Here is an 11,787-nt window from a genome sequence, read left to right on the forward strand (position 1 = left end):
TCCCCAGGAACTAGCAGCAGCCCCGGCCCCGAGAGGCACAGGGGACCTGGCCAGAGCAAGAGCCCAGCCAAGGCTGCCTGGCCAGCCTGCAGCGCTCTGGACGGGTGACTACAGCCACCAACATCTGTTCCAGAAGGGACCAGGGAGGAGGCCCGGACCTCCCTCCTGGCTCAGAACCAGGGCTGCATTGGCACCAGTGCCCAACATGCTGTTGTCCACCATGGAAGGAAGCCTGCTTTCCTCAGTCTTCTGCTCAACAGATCATGGTGGCCCTGGGGTTGTTGTGAGGACCAAATGACACCACATATGCCTGGCAGGAGACTAAGCTCCTAGCTCACACCTGCTCGTAGAGGTTCCCAACAAATGGAGTTTCTCAGGCCTCAATGTCCAGGATCCATTTGTTTATGCAACACATTAAGCTCCTGCAGTGCACTGGGCCCTCCCGGGGAGCGTGGGGGCAAGATCATGGGCCTGTTCCCCAAGGAGCCCCAGCCCCGCTGGGAAGATGGACGCGTCAACTGACCACGGTTATCTGGAATGATTGATGCTACGATAGCTTTACCCTGGGTTGGTGGGACGCAGGGGAGGGGGGAGGAGACATTCTCAAACTGAGTTTGCTGAGGATGGGGCCAAGGGCATTCCAGGAAGGGAAGGGAGCCGGCATAAGGACCCAGACGCTGGCTACAGGGGCACCCAGCTGCAGAATTGTCAACTGCGTCCTCCTACCTGGGGATGAGGGGAAGGAGACACAAGCCACTGCTTGCCACCGAGACCTCCTTCCCTAATGAACCTCAGAGACCAGGCTGCCCCAGAAAACAAGGTGGAAGCTTCCACAGAGGTGTCTATCAGCATCCAGGCTTTCACAGACAGGGAAACTAGGACCCAGAGAAGGGAAGCCGTTGGCCAAAAGTCACACAGCAAACTTAATAACGGAGCCAGTGGCCTGCCTCCTGCTCTGTCCTATAATTTGTGTCCCTTTCTGTTCATCCCTCACCCCCTGTCCGGATGCAAGAACTCAGAAGCAATTGCTAGAAACAGCGAGCCCTGACCCTCATGCAGTTCAAGAGGGAGCAGGCTTGGAGGGAACGAGACAGGACATTAAGTTAACAGCCCCTCTGGAATGGCCCTGGCACCGAACTTCTCTTTAAAAATTTGTCTTCAACCCCAAAAATGAATCGAGGGACCTTGTAAAGAATAGTTATTGACAGAGAGCTGCTCGGGGAGCACTGAGACACCGGGCCCATGAATCAGCTTGCGAGGGAAATGAGATTTCCCAGACAGCCAGGCCTGGCAAAGGCAGAGCCAGAGGTACAGAGAAGCCACCTCGAGCCTGTCCCCACCCTGGTGCTCAGCTCCTTGCCCCACCCCACACCACTAGCTCCCCACCCCCACCAGCCCTGCGTGTGTCTCCGTGCCTGCCTTCAACAAATATTGACAGGCACCTACTATGTGCCAGGCACTACGTTCCCCCTGAGAGAAGGCTTCAGCAGAAGAGGGAGAAGCCATGGAGCCCGCTGAGAAGGCTGAAAATACAATGCATGGGCCGGAGAAAGGAAACTCTCAACTGAAAGGATGATTCTTCCCAAGACAGGTTGGCAAGGACTCCTGGGTCTGACAGTGCATTTGCTGTGTGGCCTTCAGCCAGTGTATCACCAGCTCTGGGCCCCCGTTTCCCCTTTTGTACAAACGTGGAAATCACTACTGCTAGGCCATGTCCACTGACCTCCCTCACAAGGCCCCAACTGTTTCAACACCTGTATCACTGCAAAGAGTCTAGAGAGGTAGGAATTACTACTCCCATTTCCAAGAGACCATAACACAGAGAGGGCAGGTAACTTGCCAGTGGTCTGCAGCTCAGAAGTGACCAGGCGGGCAGCTACAAATCTATCCTCCTTTTGCTACCTCCTTAAGCACCATTGGCAACTGAAGGGGAAAGAGGTTGCAGAGATTTGGGGGAGGTTAAGAAGGGGGTCTCTAAAGATTTGATGGGCTGGGATGGGGGCAGCCTGTGGGGCCACCGTTCAGGGCATGGATAGATCACGGAAAGTGTCTGGGGACAGATGGAACATTATGAACACTATGACCTCGCTGCCATCGTCAGAGGGACAGTACTCGCCTGCTGAGAGAATTCTATGACTTGCCTCGTGGCACATAACGGATAAACAGCAGAGTCCGGATGCAAACCCAGATTACGTGGTTCCGAGTTCCAGGTCTTTCCGCTGCCCCGCGCCGCCCTCCTCAGCGGGCATCTGGACTTCAGAGGATCGTTCTGATGAGGCCGAAAGAACAGCCAGGCTGGGAATCCAAAGGCTTGGTGCAAGTTCTCAGCCATGAGTCTGGCTTGGCCATGTGTGGAACAAGCCAGGACCCTCAGCTAGAATCCAGGGGTCAGATGGTCCCTCCAGTCCCTTCAGTCTTGATGCTTTGTGTGTCTTCAGGTGGGAATCCCTGGGCACCACCCAGCCCTGCCAGGCCACACCTCCCCCACCTCTACCCCCTTATAGAGATAGCTGCTGTGGGGTAGAAGGGAGAGTAATGGGCCTCAGCGGTCCTCAAAGCTCTGCCAGCCTCTACCCGACGCCAGCACGGGTTTGGATTGGCCGTGTTGGGGTGGGAAGAGCATGGTGAAGGAGCAAAGGGGGGTGGGAACGGTCACTATCCCTGTGTGCGCCAGACAGGCAGTGGGTCTCGGGGCTGAGACAGAGCATGAAGGGTCCCCTGCCCACAGGGAGCTCCCAATCTGATGGCAGAGACCAGAATCTGTTCCACGGGAGCTCCCGGTCTTGGGGGGGGGGGGGGGCGGGAAGCCACCTGCCTGTGACGAACGCCCAGTCTGATCAGGGCAACAGGTCGCACCCTGAAGAAAGGACATCATGCATTCAGAGAGATTTAAGCACTGAGCCCACAGAGCAGAGGGGATGAAGTGGATGTGGAAAGCAGACAGCTTATCCAGGAAGGCAGAGGGGAGTGTCAGTGGCGCTGAGGGGAGTTGTGAGGAAGGGTCTACCAGATGGCTGGGACTGGGAAATCGGGACCCAGCACTCAGAGGTTTGGGAGATGGGATGGATTTCTCCTGGAGGAAAGGGATGGAGTCCTGCGGGGTCCTGACCAAGAAGAGTGGGTATGGGGAGGCAGGATGTGACCCTCCCTTGGTGACCCTGGAGAAGCCCTGGGCTGCTGGGGAGAGAGCCGCTGTCCAGGCCTTGGAGAGGCAGGGGCGAGGGCCCCAACCCTTTACACCCTTAGGGGAGGAAAAGGAGACTGACGCATAGTGGGGAGGCCTGGATGGGGGCCAACAGGCTTGGATTCCAGCCCCCTGGGCATCCCCATTCGCAACGGGCCCTGGCATGAATCTCTGGCCCTCCTCTGGCCCCCTCCTCTGGCCCAAGGGATCTGGACTGGATGGCATCAGAGGGCCCTCCCCGGACTGACCCTCTGTGCCCTCCCATCAGGAGCCCCGTGGTGCCCCGTGTGCAGACACATATACATCAATTCGAGCACAGGGATCACTGTGCCAGGCAACCCCTCCCTGGGCAGTAGGAGGGGACCTCAGGCAGGGGTACTGCGGCTGCTCCCCATAGCTCTCCCACTCCCTCCTGGAGTGGCCCTGTCAGCCAAGAGAACTGATGGCGAGCAGAGCAGGGCCAGGCACGGATCTCTGCGCCCTGCCACCCAGCACTTGCCCTAAAAGTGGCCTCCACCTACAGACCTATCCGGGAGGGGGGCGGGAGAAAGCCACAGCCAGTGGAAGGAGGCAAGTGAAGGGTCACCTAGGCACCCCCCCCCACCCTCCTTATTATTTACTCCCCACAACCACCTGCACAAGACAAAGTGGAGCCCACCCCAGGGATGCACTTCATCAGCGCTGACTGAGCTAGAACGCTGTTCTAGGCCCTCCTCCCTCTCACACTTTTGCCCACGGGGTCCTGCCTCTGCCCCTCTCCTCCCCGGTGCTCTGGTCCAGATCCCAGTCCCTTGGTGGGAAGACTCTCTACCCAGGGAAGGGGTGGGCCCAGAGGAGGGGAGCTAGGCTGTGGTTGGCCCTCGGGTCGGGGACCACTTCCTCCAGGGAGGGAAGAGGGGAGGAGGGAGAGCGTAGACCACTCCAGCCGCTGCAGCTCAGCCAAGGAAACCTCCAGAGACGCCAGAGTCACGAGGCGACCCCTCCACCCCAGCAAACCAGGCTCCGGGAACAGACACAACAAAGCGCCAGAAGCATCCGGTGATTAGAGAACTGCCTTTGTCAAAAGATGAGGAGCCAGGCTCTGGTGAGTGGTGCGGGGCAAGCAGATCACGCGTACACACGCTCCCCACGCGCGTGCAAAGCACACATAAACGCACGCTCTCTGAGCACCGCTGCACATCCACACACCTGCCGAACTCACTGCCCCCCAACACGCATGCACACACAATAAACACACATGCACACATAGGGCGCGTGCACACTATAGCCCCAGAGCAGTAATAAGCAGAGGCAGCCAATGTTTTTTTCACTATTTTTTTTAGTGTTTATTCATTTTTGAGAGACAGAGACAGAGCGCAAGCAGGGGAGGGGCAGAGAGAGAGGGAGACCCAGAATCCGAAACAGGCTCCAGGCTCTGAGCTGTCCGCACAGACCCCGACGCAGGGCTTGAACTCACAGACAGGGAGATCATGGCCTGAGCCGAAGTCGGAAGCTTAACCAACTGAGACAGTGTTTGAGCACTTGAGGGGGCAGAACCCTCCAGGCCCTCCCCGCCCCCAGGCAGGAAGGCCCAGAGTTTGAGAGAAGGTCTGCAGGGGCCTCATGAAGAGGGGCTGGAATGAAGACAGGTGGCACACTCTGGGCTCCAGTTGTCCCCAAGGGGTCTCTGCGAAGGGGTGCTGTTGCCCCTCTGTGGAAGTACCCTGGGGCGGAGGGGGCGGGGATTGGTCGACTGTAGAGCAGCTTGTCTGAGGGAGGGGCGGTCAGGAACATCTTTACCCCACACTTAAAACAATAAATAAATAGTCTCAGGCACTCAGAGGAATTTCCATTTACATGCAAGCCATCACTGAGTTAATTACAAAGATTCTTATCTGTTCGTTAAAGCAGACTGGAGGGCCCTCTATTTGGAAACACTTTGCAGTTAAAGGGACCATGTTATTAACTCTAATGAAATGATTTATTTTGGACTCATGCCTAGTGAGGTAGAACCTGGGACCAGAAACCCTCATGGGGTAGCGAGGGTGCGCCCTGGTTCTCTGCGCTGATGTTCTTGGTCCCAGAAAACCTCTGTGGGAAAGGGGACAGGGATCCGCAGAGATTAACACCTCTCCTGTGGATGGAGGGAGCCCCGCTGAGGCTGGCTGGAGGGGAAGGGCGTCCAAGGAGACTTGGGGGCCATGCTGGCCAGTCTGCCTTTGCTGCAGAAGGCAACCGAATTGATTCCTCCCTGAGCTCAGTTCCTTGTCTATGAAATGGGGGTAAAATAGCACTTAACCTCATTGGGTGCTCCTAAGGATAAAATAAGTTCCTGCATGTGAATAACAGAAAATGTCTGGCCTACAGCTCACCTGAGTAAATGCCAGCTATTATTTTATCATCTTCCAGGGAAAGATGAATTTTCTAAAGTGATGTGACACCTGATCTGATCCTCCCTATGATACTCCCAATTTTTTTTTTCCCAGCTTGGTGTTTAGATGTGGGACTTCCCTCTTAGGTTAAACCACCTCTCTGGGGCACCTGCACAATTTGGAGGGGAGGCTTGCAGTCCCTAAAAGGAAGATATCGATGTTTTGCTAATTTGGGGCAGGGGGAGTTCAGTCAATTCATCTGAGAGCCCAAAAGAGATCTGAATCCAGGCTGGCGTCAGAATACCTACGTTTGAAATATTTTTCAGGACGGACTCTCTACTGATATTCCTTGGAGCCATTCTAATACTAGGAGGTATGAACTGAATCTTTTGCGTGTGCTGGGAGCAGAGGGGTGGAGTAACTCGATTCTCTTGGTCCAGGTGACCTCATCAGGAGTAGGAATGCTTCAGGAGAGCAGGCCCCTGGAGCTGAGGCCAGGGACAGTCGACTCAGAGAAGCAGGATCTCAGCTAAGGCGGGCCAGGGGGCAGCTTGCCAGGCCACACAGATCCTGCTCCCGCTCCTCAAGCTGGCATGGAGCTCAGAGGACCACTGTGGGCCCTAAGCAGGCAGCCAGGCGGAGATGTATACCTGCAGGGTGGAGATAAGGCCCAGCCCAACAGCAGGGGGCTTATCTCCGCTGGCCTGTCTCTCGTGGTGCTCACAGGCTGGTTGGCCTGCTACCATGGCTCGCCCCCACCCCCAATTCCCAGTTCCAATCCCCTCCTGAGGCCTGCATCTCGGTGAGCCCCCCAATGAGACCCTGCACCAGAGAGGGTGTGTGGTTCTGTTTGGGCCACTCTGTACTCCAGGCTGGGAGGGAATGAATGTATAGAGACTTTGTTTCTCGGCCACTGGGGCCCATAGGTTGGGAGGCAGCCCCGGCTGGTCCCCAGGGACATGGTGGGTGGCTCCTGCCTTTCCTGGCCCACCTGGGACCGACAGCCCGTAGGAAGGCATGGCAGGAGCAATGCTCAAAGACCAGACTGGAAGAATCCCTCCCTTCAAGTCCTCAGGCTCAGCCTTCCCTACCTGTGCTTCAGTCTCTTATAAAAACAGGCTCTACCTTGGGGTGCCTCAGTTCTACCTTCCGGAGGGTTTCCTGAGGGGTGCGGAGGGGAGTGAAACAGAGTCCAATGGCCAAATAGAAAAGGCATTGAGAAGCTCAAAATTTCCTCCTGGAAACCACATTAGGAGAACTCTTGCTGGCAAGGGAGGAAACCCAGACTCCAAAGAGATCAGAAGTAAGAGAGAACCCAGGGATTTGGAAACACAGAAGCCTTCTCCCCTGCCTCACCCCCACCCACCAGAGCTCAGCAAGCAAAGAGGCAGGTGAGACTAGGAGTGTGGGCTATATCCTGGGGCCCACTGAGGCCTGAAGTTGCACTAGGAGTTACCTGAGTCTGAGAAAGGGAATGCTGTCCCCCAGAGCTCTCTCAAGGCTCCCAAATACCTCCTTTCCATTATTTAAAAAAAATTTTTTTAATGTTTTTTATTTATTCTTGAGAGAGAGAGAGAGAGAGAGAGAGAGACAGAGCATGAGTGGGGGAGGGGCAGAGAGAAAGGGAGACACAGAATCAGAAGCAGGCTCCAGGCTCTGAACTGTCAGCACAGAGCCGGACGCGGGGCTTGAACTCACAAGCGGTGAGATCATGACCTGAGCCGAAGTTGGACGCTCAACCGACTGAGCCACCCAGGCACCCCACCCCACCCCCCCACCCGCTTTTCCATTATTTACTTCTCCGTGAAATTCCCTAAGTTCCAGGCCCCCAGGTGTCTCCGCACCCTGGGATGAGCACATCATTGAATAAAGACTGTGGAGCCGACAGGGCTGGGTTTGAGTCTTGGGTCTGCCATTCACTTCTCGAAAGTCCCTTCAAATCAGCATCTCAGTGGTCCAAAGTGTAAACCAGGGCTAAAGTGCTCTTGTGAAGACCAGCCATCTTTTCCATACTGTCTAAGGCACACAGTAAGTGCTCAATAAGTGGTGGGGCATTCATATCGGATCTTTCAATCACCAGTGCATCATCTGTCACCAGCCCTGGGAGGAATCCATTCCAGTTGTGGAAGAAAACAAGACCCAGAGCGGTAGAACGATTTGCCCCAAGGCCTAGAATTTCACTGATTCGAGTCCAGAAGGAGCCGGATTCGGATCTGGGTCTCCAGACCACTGTTCCTTCTTCCCAGCTGCCCCATCCCCAGGCGGACCTGACCTTCGGCGTTTCCGTGAAATGACTGCCCTGTGTCAAGTTTTAAGATTGGGTAAGGCCACCAGGCCCAAATGCAGGGCCTCATATCTCCTCTCCCTGACCACAACCTCATCCTCTCTCTGTCTTCAGAGGCCCAGGGCGGGCCTCCAGCAGAGCGGGAGAGAAGGAGGAATGTTCCTCTTGTCTCTCGCTCTCCCCTGGTCCCTAGAGCGGGGCTGAGGGATAGGCCAGTGCTCTGTCAGCAGCCCCGGTCCAAGATGGATGTGGAACCTGGTAGGATGGTGTCGGCAACACTTGGTGAGATTCATTTTCCCCGCTGCTAGGGGAGAAAAATGTGGCCTCCGCGCCATTTATCTGCTCTGCAGCGAAGTGGTAAAACAGGCAAGCCTCTTGGAGAACAGCCTGGAGCGGAGCCCAGCTCAGCAGGCCTCCCACAGGGGCTGGATGCTGGGAGAAAGCACTGGGACTCATTTCCCCGGGGCGCCCACGACTGGAAGGACTCCCAGCTGTAGACCCACGGGGTGGGACCCTCGGGGGAGCCACACACACCCTTAGGAAGCAGAAGTTAGGAAGTCAGATGGACCATCTGGCCGCCGAGATGGATCCAGGAGAAAAATGGCTGGGTGCCCCCTGTCCCTGAAGCCCTGCCTTTGCCTGTGCTGTCCCCCGCATGGGGTGTTCTCTCCGCGTCCCTCCTGGGAATACCTGGGGCCAGCCCACAAGTCACCTCCTCTGAGGAGCCTTCCCAGATCCTAGCAGCTTTATTTCCCACTGCTCTTGGCACATATCCTATGAGCAAATTTGGCTTTAAATGGTTGAATAATTTTTATCCCACTTCTGCTCCCCGCAACTGTATCATTTCTGAGCTTGGTCCTCCCGCGCTTCCCCTGTAGTGAATTATCTGTATTCCAGGGCAGCCCAGGACTGGGCTAGAACATGAGTAAAATCAAAGTTCACTATTTCCTTCCCAGGTCAAAGGCTGCCTCCTTCCTGGCAGGCTCTGTCAGATGCCCTTGTCAATTCTATTGTGCTTCCGGGAAGGCAAGTAGACACGCTGAGTGGAGTTTGATGCTTCCTTCTCCGGCCCTCCCTCTCCCTTCCGCACTCCCCGCCCCCATCACTTCTTCTTATACAACAGTCCCACATCTGTTCTCCATAAGCATCAAAGTGCTTTCATGCCCACCCTCCTGTCTTTGGGCCTTGCTTGCAAAGAAGAGTTGCTACTATGATTCCCATTTAACAGATGAGAAAACTGAGGCCAACACATAGAGAAATCTTGCCTGGAGTGACAAGAAACCAAAGCACACACGAGGACTAGATTTAATCTGAACCTTCAGAAGCATTTCCTTTCCACATTTTTCAAGTTCCCAGCCCCAGCATGAGATCCGCCCCTCCCCGCTTTGTCACCGGCTGGAACAGGGCTGGCTCCAGTGCTCTCTCTCTCTGCCTTCCCACCTGCTAGGGCTCACCAGCACCACTAGAACACCCTCCTACCTGGCTTCCACCGCAGCCTGTGACCTCCACACCCCTCAGTGAAGCTGTGCTATGTCCCCTCCCCCTGCCCCACACAGGTGTCTTTTGGGGGAGCCAAGATCGGCTGACCCAGGCGAAGGGTCCTCACAGGTTGCCAGCCCTAGGAACCTCGGTGGAAGCAGTCAGGGCAGCCCAAGCATACACCACACATCAGAGGCTTTGCTGGAGGCCCCTGGTCTCACTCTGCCTCCTCCCCACCCCCACCAGCCCCTTCACCCTGTGGTTCACAAGGAGAAAGGCATGCAGGGAGGCTCAAGAAACCAGGATTCTCTCACTCGGCACCCCTCTTTAGCAGAGATCATGCGGACATGAAGATGAACACAACCCGGCCCAGCCTCTAGATCCAACCACACACGTGCCATAGGGCATGGGACAAGCCCTTCTCCCTCCCCCTCTGTTAAGCAAGAGGGCAGAATCCGAGAGATCTTGGGGTGGGGAGCATGAACCCTTTAGAGAAACCATGAACCCTCCCCAACCACACACACTTTTCTAAAATAAATTCCTCCTCATACAAAATTTCACCTGCCACTCCGTGGGGGTGGTGGACAGACCCCTGAGGACCCTCCTTAAAACTCCATGGAAGCTAGGGGCACCTGGGTGGCTCGGTGGGTTGAGCATGCGACTCGATTTCAGCTCAGGTCATGAGTTTGCGCCCCGCATCGGGCTCTGTGCTGACAGCATGGAGCCTGCTTGGGATTCTCTCTCTCCCTCCTTCTCTCTCTCTCTCTCTCTCTCTGACCCTCCCCTTCTGCCACTCATGCTCTTTCTCTCTCTCCAAAATAAATAAATAAACTAAAAAAAAAAAAAAAATACACCTTCACAGAGGCCACTTCGGAAGCTCTTGTAAGACAGTTCCTAAGGACCTTTCCAGCTTCAGCTCTCTGACATGGTCTGCTTCTGCACGACCAGGAGGAGGCCAGGCGGACAGCAGTCTCTCCCTGTCCCCTGGCGGCAAGCCCCAGGAAAGGCTGGGGGGTGGGGGCCTTTCTCACCTCATCCCTCACCAGGGGTGTTAGCGGAGACGGCATGGCCATTACTCACTGAGCCAATCTCTCACTCCGACACAGGCCCGACCCCACCCCCTCCTCCAGAGAACAAAATTAAAAGAGATTTGTCCTCGAGCCGAGACAGCTCATCTCTCTCACCACAGCAGCGACAACTTTCCTGGGCCCGCAGCTCTGCGCAGATTGCCGGGTGAGCCTGGGCAGGAGGCCTGAGAGCCCATCTCCTTGGCCTTGGTCCCCCCTGCTCCCCGAAACCCCTCCCAGTTCAGCCCCCTCCCTCCAGGCCTCTCCTCCCATCCTAGTTTCAGCCCAGGAACCTCTTAAAAGGATCCAATTTAAAACTTCAGGAGGAATCCCTTCCCACATTTTTAAAGCTCACAGCTCCAGCATCAGGCCCTCATCTCTCATTTGTTCATGCGTTCGTTCAGCAAGTAGCCCAATTTGTCACCCTTTGCCCAAGCGTTCCCATCCCTGCAAGCTGAATTAGGGTGTCCTACTTGGAGCTCTTAGAGTGAGTGCTTCCTTGAGGTTTCTGCCCTCAAAGTCAGGGCCCAAGCTGCTGGCCTCTCTGTCTCTCCCACAGGACAGTGAGCTACTTGGGGGCATGGACCCTTTGGATTCATTTTTGTACCTATGCGTGGCATAGGGCACGTGCCAAGATGGCTGACCACATGTACTGACTGTGGAGCTCCCATGTGCGGGCCCTGAGTAGGCCCACAGGGGGCTGACCAAGGACGATGCATCCAGTAGAGGAGACAGATGCAGAATCAAACAAAATGCTTCTGTGACCAGTGCTGCGATAGGGGTGAGCAGCCCCCCCCCCCCCCCCCCCCCCCCCCCCCCCGCCCCAACACTTTGCCTCTGGCCATATCGTCTCCGCAGCTGAATCAGGCTTCCCCAGGCACGCAAGGCACCCGGCTCACCAGCATAGCTTGGTCATTACCACCACCATCCAGGACACTGGGGCCAGAAGACCGAGCTTAGTATCAGCTCTGCTCCTTGAGAAGGGAGTGGAGAATTGTGGGAAATTCCATCATGGCTCTTCTTATAAGGGATGGGGAGTGGCTGACGGAAGCAGTTAAGGAAGAGAACCGTTCTCTTGATCAGCCCCAACCACTTGGCCATGGGTACAGCAAATTCACTTCAGAGAACACCTGAGGCCCTCAGAATTTAATTTGGAGGACCTGCCTTGGGGGACCTTCCTAGCCCCCAGATCTCCTCCTTTAAGGGGCTCGCAACCACAGCAGAAGTCTAGACTGGATCTGGACTACACAGGAGATCTCAGTTCGAGGGCCACCAAGGAGAAGAACCACTCAGACTCAGGCAAGATCCTGTCCTGGATCGACACATTATCTTAAAGCACCAGATAACAAATATTTCAGGCTTGCCGGCCACACCGTGTGGGCTCTCTCATAGTACAAAAGCAGCTACAGACTATACCTGAGC

General features: G+C 55.8%; 1 long non-coding RNA gene across 2 annotated transcripts; it reads left to right on the plus strand.

The window, feature by feature from the left end:
* Window positions 1-1,802: 1,802 nt before the first annotated feature.
* On the plus strand, window positions 1,803-10,026 carry LOC123382019. Of its 2 annotated transcripts, XR_006589773.1 has the most exons (4): window positions 1,803-4,268; window positions 5,862-5,908; window positions 7,616-7,856; window positions 8,776-10,026. It is a non-coding gene; the product is annotated as an uncharacterized LOC123382019 (long non-coding RNA). The 2 variants fall into 2 exon arrangements; XR_006589772.1 differs by having other exon boundaries at window positions 1,804-4,268; window positions 7,616-10,026.
* Window positions 10,027-11,787: the final 1,761 nt, after the last annotated feature.

Source organism: Felis catus, chromosome E1 (genome assembly GCF_018350175.1).
Source record: "Felis catus isolate Fca126 chromosome E1, F.catus_Fca126_mat1.0, whole genome shotgun sequence".
Taxonomy (NCBI): domain Eukaryota; kingdom Metazoa; phylum Chordata; class Mammalia; order Carnivora; family Felidae; genus Felis; species Felis catus.